General features: G+C 39.7%; 1 non-coding gene across 1 annotated transcript; it reads right to left on the bottom strand.

Moving 5' to 3' along the window:
- Window positions 1-816: 816 nt before the first annotated feature.
- TRNAI-GAU lies at window positions 817-889 on the bottom strand. The gene has a single exon. It is a non-coding gene; the product is annotated as a tRNA-Ile (tRNA).
- Between the last annotated feature and the right edge of the window lie 6,766 nt (window positions 890-7,655).

Raw genomic sequence — 7,655 nt, 5'->3', positions numbered from 1 at the left:
AATAGAACAAGTTGATCATGTAGCATATTGGTGTGTACTGCAAGTATTGGTGTGTACTGCAACTTCTGCAAGGTTCTGAAGTCATCAAAATGACAAGAAATTTGAACAGCATACACAAATATGTGGCATAAATATCGGGCCTCATTTTTAAGCTGTTACTTGTCATATTTAGAATATGAAGGCATTTGAAGAGCCGTGCTTTTAAGGGAACATTTTTTCTCTCATGTTCTTCCACACTTGCATAATAACAATGATAACGCTCACAAATTATTCTTCACCTCTACCCAGAATTCAACCTTCTCTTTATTAACGCTTTTCCCGGTTAAATATATGATTTTCTAGGTAGAACCTCGATGTGTTGATCCACACTGGAAAGCTCATCGATCTCACATTTCAAGTTGACCCCAAGGGATGCACTTTTGAGAATACTTGCTTTGCATTATTCAATATGGCCCAAGGCATTCCTACTCCAACTTATAAAAAGGAAGAAAAGAGTTGAAGCTCACCTAAAAGTCTTGCAAACCAACGATGCATATAAATGATAAAGACAACTACACAAATGCAGACTACAGGCACATTATTCCCACTTGTGATCAAAATAACTTAGTCCTGTATTTTGCGGGATTCAATCGACAACAATATGGAAGAGAATCTAGTCGTAAAAATTGTTTATTAGGCCTGTACCCCAATAACATAGCACAACAAATTTTTAAGAATAATAATACTGATGATGATAATGATAATAATAACTATGATAAAAACGGTGCTTTTATTATGTAGCGCTTTCGAAGTCTCTAAGCGCCAAAAGATAGCTTATGGTCTATGAGAGGCTCGAACTCTCGACCTTCGCGTTATCAGCACGACGCTCTACCGACTGAGCTAACAGACCTTTAGCTGGTGATGGGCAATAATGTAAGGCCAAGATCCCGGTATACTGACGTTTTCATTGCGCATCTATTACGCGTATACGAACCTGCGCTCTTTGCGCGCACTCTATTGTGACGTAATAAAATCACACCAACGGCACATTGTTTACGACCCAAAGGAGCCTGGCTGGCAGAAAGGCGTTAGCTCGAACTTCAGGTCAAAAATGAAGCGTTAAGCAGAAGGGCGTTAGCACTAAATTGCCTCAAACTTTTATAAAACTGACTTATTTCTGAGAAAAAAATTGTGGCCGTGTTCTACTACAACATTTCTTTTAGTCTTTCAAGTTTTAATTCAATTTTCGGGACGGAAAGCAGTATATATAAAACAAATCTTTAATGCGAATAATTTGAAAAGTAGTTTTCGAGTCGTTTGCGCGCTAACGCCCTTCTGCCATGCAGCCGGCCGACGAAGTGTGTACCACTGGTTTGTAAAAACAGGCATCTGCATAATTATGACAACGTAATTCGAAAAAAAAATCAGTCCGAGTATTACGAATGACCACTGAACGGCTACAGGTAATGATTAATCAACGCATTCCAGAACAACCTGTGACAATGCATTACAATTTGGAAGGAAGAGAAAAATCTGAAAATATGTATTTTGACAAAATGATTTGTCGCGTAGGCCGATCAAAGAAACTTTACCCCCCCCCCCCCACCCCCACCCCTCCTCCACCACCCCCCTCCATCAGAGAATCCTTGACCAGCCACTGATTCCCCGCCGAAAAATATAAATTATGAATATTAATTTTTCTCCAAAACCCTAAACTAAAAGGGCCCGGATAGGACTGGCGGCATCCCCGAAATCACGTCCCTCGGAAAAAATATGCACCCCCCCCCCTTGCGAACAATCCTAGATACGCCCTTGACTCTGACTCACTCCTGCTCTTCTCAAGCTATCTTTGTAAATCGAAATTGATTCCTCCGAGACATCAAGGACAGTCCGATGTTATTTTCTCTTCTTCACATTCTTCGCTTCCTGTTTCCTCGCTCCCCATCCTCTCCTTTCCTCTCCTCCTCATTTGCTTACTTCATCTCCGTCCGTATTACGCTTTATCAATGACATTTTCATGTCGTTAGCTATAATCACCGATGCGCGCTTATATTCATGTCGGATGACATTTGGCAAATTGTCATTATTTTATGTTTCCGTCCCTCTTCTTAAAACATTTTCCATCAACCCGGTACCGGCCGGCCGGCCACCTAATTCATTGTGACATGGACTTTTTTCTCTTCTTCTCCTTCTTCAAGAGTGAACGCTTACAACTTCCTTTTTTCAAGTTTTAACTTCGAGTTGATTCCGCACCACTGACCAAACGTGCATGATGCCTTGTTAATACGCATGTATTAGATTAAGCATTTAGATATACATGTGTATTTTGCAGTGACGCAGTCCGCTTTTCGCACCAAAAATACATCCGTACTTGAACAGAGCCTTATTACTCAAAGTACTGTGTCGTCTGCACTGGTGGTTTTCATTTGCGCGGTATTTCAACGACGACATTTCTTCATGCCTAGGTCACAGACTCACAATGTTGATGACTAGTTGTCTGTTGACTGTGTTGGTGCAGACGGTGTAAAGGATCAGGGTGTGAAATTTGTATTATTTCCTATTTAGCAGCAAAGTGTTTCCCCCCAAAATGCTGACAATTACAAGGTGACGTTTGGTCTTTTAAAAGAAGAGAACGACCAGCCGTATTGATTATTTTCTTTGATACAGGAGGTGAATGAAATCTGAGTTCTATTCAATTTTCATTTTTTTCAATTAAGGTTGTTCTAAGTATTTGCTAACAATTTTAAGGTATGAAGTCATGCAGTTGACGAATACAGTTTCAAAACAATATGAACAAGAAAACGCCCGAAATCACGATGATTGGCCGATTATAGCATGAACAGAATATTGTTTTAACCGTTTTAAATACTTGAGTCTGTATCAACATTTCAATTGCCTGCTCTGATCACAATCCATGGAAGAACAAAAATTCTCGATGACATTAACTTTGAAGTCGACTGTAACGAAAAATCGAGGAACATATCCACTTTCCATTTGTACCCAGATTAATTGCATTAATACAAGTTTAATTTATAGCAACGACTTATCGATAGGTAAACACCCCCATTTTATGTCATTATAATATTTATATTGTCAATATTGATTCGTTTAATGCATGGTAAATGGGTTTACTTAATCAATGTAATCAGATTGCCAGTCACGTCTAAATATGTTATCATGGTCGACGTGAAGTTACTCTGTTAAAACTGCGTTTGACTAAAGCATCATTTCGATCACTTCACTGATCAAGAAAAAAATGTTTGACGTGTCGTTCGTGACAGACGCCCTCCCCAGAGCCATTACTGGATAAAACAGAATGATGGATTAATATATGAATGATGCATTTTGCCTTTGAAGAAAAAGCAGGTCAATTTGTTATGTTTGTCGCGAGAATATTTGTTTCCCTCTAGGTGGCGATGATGATGAAAGCGATGGTATAAAAGACACTGACAGCGAAAGTTAAAAAAAATCATAATGAAGATGTTGTTAAAGGTTAATGATGAAGTTGATATTATCGGAGCACCAAAAAGAAGTATATTCTAGGAGAAATGACGTAGAGGTGTCATTTTCCAAGGCTAAACACTGCGCAATGATCAAGAGCACATTATGGGGTTCGAATCCCTGGTATGTCATTTTGCAAAATGTTAAGGTACATTCGCCGCTCTCGACTCAGATAAAGCGAATAAAATAGGTCCCTGCTTAAATGAAGAAAAAAAACTTGAATGCTAAAGTGAATTATAAGAAGCTAGGTTAAAAGCATTGGTAATAATAATATTGTGTGTTTTGTATCCTTGAGGGGGAGGGGCTTATAAATATCCGATACTTTTGCATGTTTAAAATAGACCTAACAATTAGACCTATAAGAATTGAAATAAACTTTATTGTATCATTCATTCGTAATTTAGATGAAAACTTTAATTGTATTGCAAATGTAATCGAGTGGGGATATTTGTAACAACGTGATACATGTACTACGTGAACCTTTCAATTGACGCCGATGGGAAATTTATATACTCAAGCAGTCGGGCGGGAAATTAGTCGACTTTATTTGTCATCGCATGGAACTGTGGCGTTTCGTGGGGAGAGACGCCGAGAGAGGGAATGGGGAAAGAGAGATAAAGACGAGGAGGAGGAGGAGGGAGCGTGATGGAGAGAGGGAGAGACACAGACATAAATACAGACAGGCAGAAAGCAGGCGGATATAGGAGGGAAAGAAAGTGACTATGAGAGCGATACAGGGAGAGAAAATGTTCGATATAGAGGAGATAGAGAGAATGAAACACCCGTATAGATGTAGACATTGTAGATACAGAGAAGAAACAGATAAGGAGGGAGAGAGAGAGGAGGGATGGGGGGGGGTTATATTCATAGAGCTAGATGAGATGGGAAGAAGAGAAAGAAGAAGAATAGGAAGAGAGAGAGAGAGAGAGACAGACAGACAGAGAGACAGAGAGACAGACAGATATACGGACAAACAAAAAACAGGAGGAGAGTGGGATATAAAAATTAAGAGGGGAAATAAAGTAACTATGAGAGCGACACAGGGAGAAAAAATGTGCGATAAAGAGAAGATAGAGAGAACGAAACACCCGTTTAGATGTAGACATTGTAGATACAGAGAAGAAACAGATAAGGAGGGGGAGAGAGAGGAGGGATGGGGGGGGGGTTATATTCATAGAGCTAGATGAGATGGGAAGAAGAGAAAGAAGAAGAATAGGAAGAGAGAGAGAGAGAGAGACAGACAGACAGAGAGACAGAGAGACAGACAGATATACGGACAAACAAAAAACAGGAGGAGAGTGGGATATAAAAATTAAGAGGGGAAATAAAGTAACTATGAGAGCGACACAGGGAGAAAAAATGTGCGATAAAGAGAAGATAGAGAGAACGAAACACCCGTTTAGATGTAGACATTGTAGATACAGAGAAGAAACAGATAAGGAGGGAGAGAGAGAGGAGGGATGGGGGGGGGGTATATTCATAGAGCTAGATGAGATGGGAAGAAGAGAAAGAGAAAAAAGAAAAATAGGAAGAGAGAGAGAGAGAGAGAAAGAGAGAGAGACAGAGAGAGAGAGAGAGAGACAGACAGATATACGGACAAACAAAAAGCAGGAGGAGAGTGGGATATAAAAATTAAGAGGGAAAATAAAGTGACTATGAGAGCGACACAGGGAGAAAAAATGTGCGATAAAGAGAAGATAGAGAGAACGAAACACCCGTTTATAGATGTAGACATTGTAGATAAAGAGAAGGAGCAATATAAGAAGAGAGAGAGAGAGAGAGAGTGGGTTTATATTCATAGAGCTAGATGAGATGGGAAGGAGAGAAAGAGAAAGAAAGAGAAAGAAAAAGAAAAAGAGAAAGAGAAAGAGAAAGAAAGAAGGATAGAGAGAGAGAGAGAGAGAGAGAGAGATATTATTTATCACTATTGATTGTCCATGGATTATACGTCTTGGAGGCGGAATGTTTGTAGAGTGTTTTGATATGTGGGAGTGAGCCAATGAACCCTTTTGAGATGATAATGATATTCATCCGCACATTTACCAGTAATGCCATATTCAAAGGGTTGATTAAAATGTCCATCCTTTCTATAAAAAAACACGATCTAAACATTCAAATGAAGAAAAAAATGTCCACATACCGCTTACTTAATCTGTAGAAAAGATAAAATGGTATCTTTCAAGTCTCGGTTTGATTCCCACGAAGGCTTTAGAGTGGAATCATTAACCAAAGAAATGTATTTTGCATTCATCATGGATGACTATAGATGGAAAGACGATGTCATGTAGCTGAAGACAGTGTCAGAGCAGTTTGCTTTCAGTGACCTACTTTCGTACAAAATAAATGCACCACATGTTTTAGTTATGCACGCCAAGTTTATCAGTGAAATACAAACGTATTCATATTTCAAATAATATACGGGAATGGTCTAGCAATTTCTGATCCTCAGAATAAGAACTCTGAACTTTAACCTTGGACCCAACACTACACATAATTTCACCCAAATTTTAACCTAAAATCCGATAACAACGCTTGCATTAATCCTATATCTTTGTGATGGTGGGCGAGGTGGAGGTAGTGGTGATAATGATGGTTGTGGTGATGATGGTCACGTTCATGATGATGATTATAATGATGTGATGGAGGGGATGGTGGTGATAAAGTGACGGTGGTGAAGTGATGGTGGTGATGGTGATGATGTGATGCCAGGCGCGGATCCAGGATTTCTTAGGGGGGGGGCCCAAATTTCAAATTATGCGAGCCAAATATTGGTACGTAATGGTGACCAACAGTGACGTAATGCGGGGGGGGGGGGTCGGTGCAAACGCGAGACGCGGAAGCTTTGACGTTTTATTAAATTATTAGAGAAAGAAGACGATTCGTTGTAAAGTTCTCGACTCTTAATCCTCGTCTAAATTAAGTTTTTTCCCCTCCCGCGCGAAGCGCGAAAATTTTTACGATTTATTAAAATTATTAGAGAAAGAAGACGATTCGTTGTAGAGTTCTTGACTCTTAATCCTTGTCTAAATTCAGCCCCCCTCCCCCTCCTGCGCAAAGCGCGGAAGCTTTGACGTTACATTAAACTATAAAAGAAAGAAGACGATTCGTTGTACCGTTCTCGACTATTAATCTTCGTCTGAATTTAGTTTTTCCCCTCCCGCGCGAAGCGCGGAAAATGTTACGATTTATTAAATTATTAGAGAAAGAAGACGATTCGTTGTAGAGTTCTTGACTCTTAATCCTTGTCTAAATTCAGCCCTCCTCCCCCTCCTGCGCAAAGCGCGGAAGCTTTGACGTTTCATTAAACTATTAAAGAAAAAGACGATTCGTTGTACCGTTCTCGACTATTAATCTTCGTCAGTCTTAATTTAGTTTTTCCCCTCCCGCGCAAAGCGCGGAAAATTTTATGATTTATTAAATTATTAAAGAAAGAAGACGATTCGTTGTAAAGTTCTCGACTCTTAATCCTCGTCTAAATTCAGTCACCCCCTCTCCCTCTTGCGAGAAGCGCGGAAGCTTTGACGTTTCATTAAACTATTAAAGAAAGAAGACGATTCGTTGTAGAGTTCTCGACTCTTAATCCTCGTATGAATTTAGTTTTTCCCCTCCCGCGCGAAGCGCGGAAAATTTTATGATTTATTAAATTATTAAAGAAAGAAGACGATTCGTTGTAGAGTTCTTGACTCTTAATCCCTGTCTAAATTCAGCCCCCCCCCCCTCCCCCTCCTGCGCGAAGCACGGAAGCTTTGACGTTTCATTAAACTATTAAAGAAAGAAGACGATTCGTTGTAAAGTTCTCGACTCTTAATCCTCGTCTAAATTCAGTCACCCCCTCTCCCTCTTGCGAGAAGCGCGGAAGCTTTGACGTTTCATTAAACTATTAAAGAAAGAAGACGATTCGTTGTAGAGTTCTCGACTCTTAATCCTCGTATGAATTTAGTTTTTCCCCTCCCGCGCGAAGCGCGGAAAATTTTATGATTTATTAAATTATTAAAGAAAGAAGACGATTCGTTGTAAAGTTCTCGACTCTTAATCCTCGTCTTAATTCAGTCACCCCTCTCCCTCTTGCGAGAAGCGCGGAAGCTTTGACGTTTCATTAAACTATTAAAGAAAGAAGACGATTCGTTGTAAAGTTCTCGACTCTTAATCCTCGTCTAAATTCAGTCACCCCTCTC

The sequence above is a fragment of the Strongylocentrotus purpuratus genome, unplaced genomic scaffold (genome assembly GCF_000002235.5).
Source record: "Strongylocentrotus purpuratus isolate Spur 01 unplaced genomic scaffold, Spur_5.0 spur5_scaffold_9, whole genome shotgun sequence".
Taxonomy (NCBI): Eukaryota; Metazoa; Echinodermata; class Echinoidea; order Camarodonta; family Strongylocentrotidae; genus Strongylocentrotus; species Strongylocentrotus purpuratus.
The sequence above is the reverse complement of the archived record's forward strand: the minus strand, read 5'-3'. Positions and strand labels throughout refer to the sequence as shown.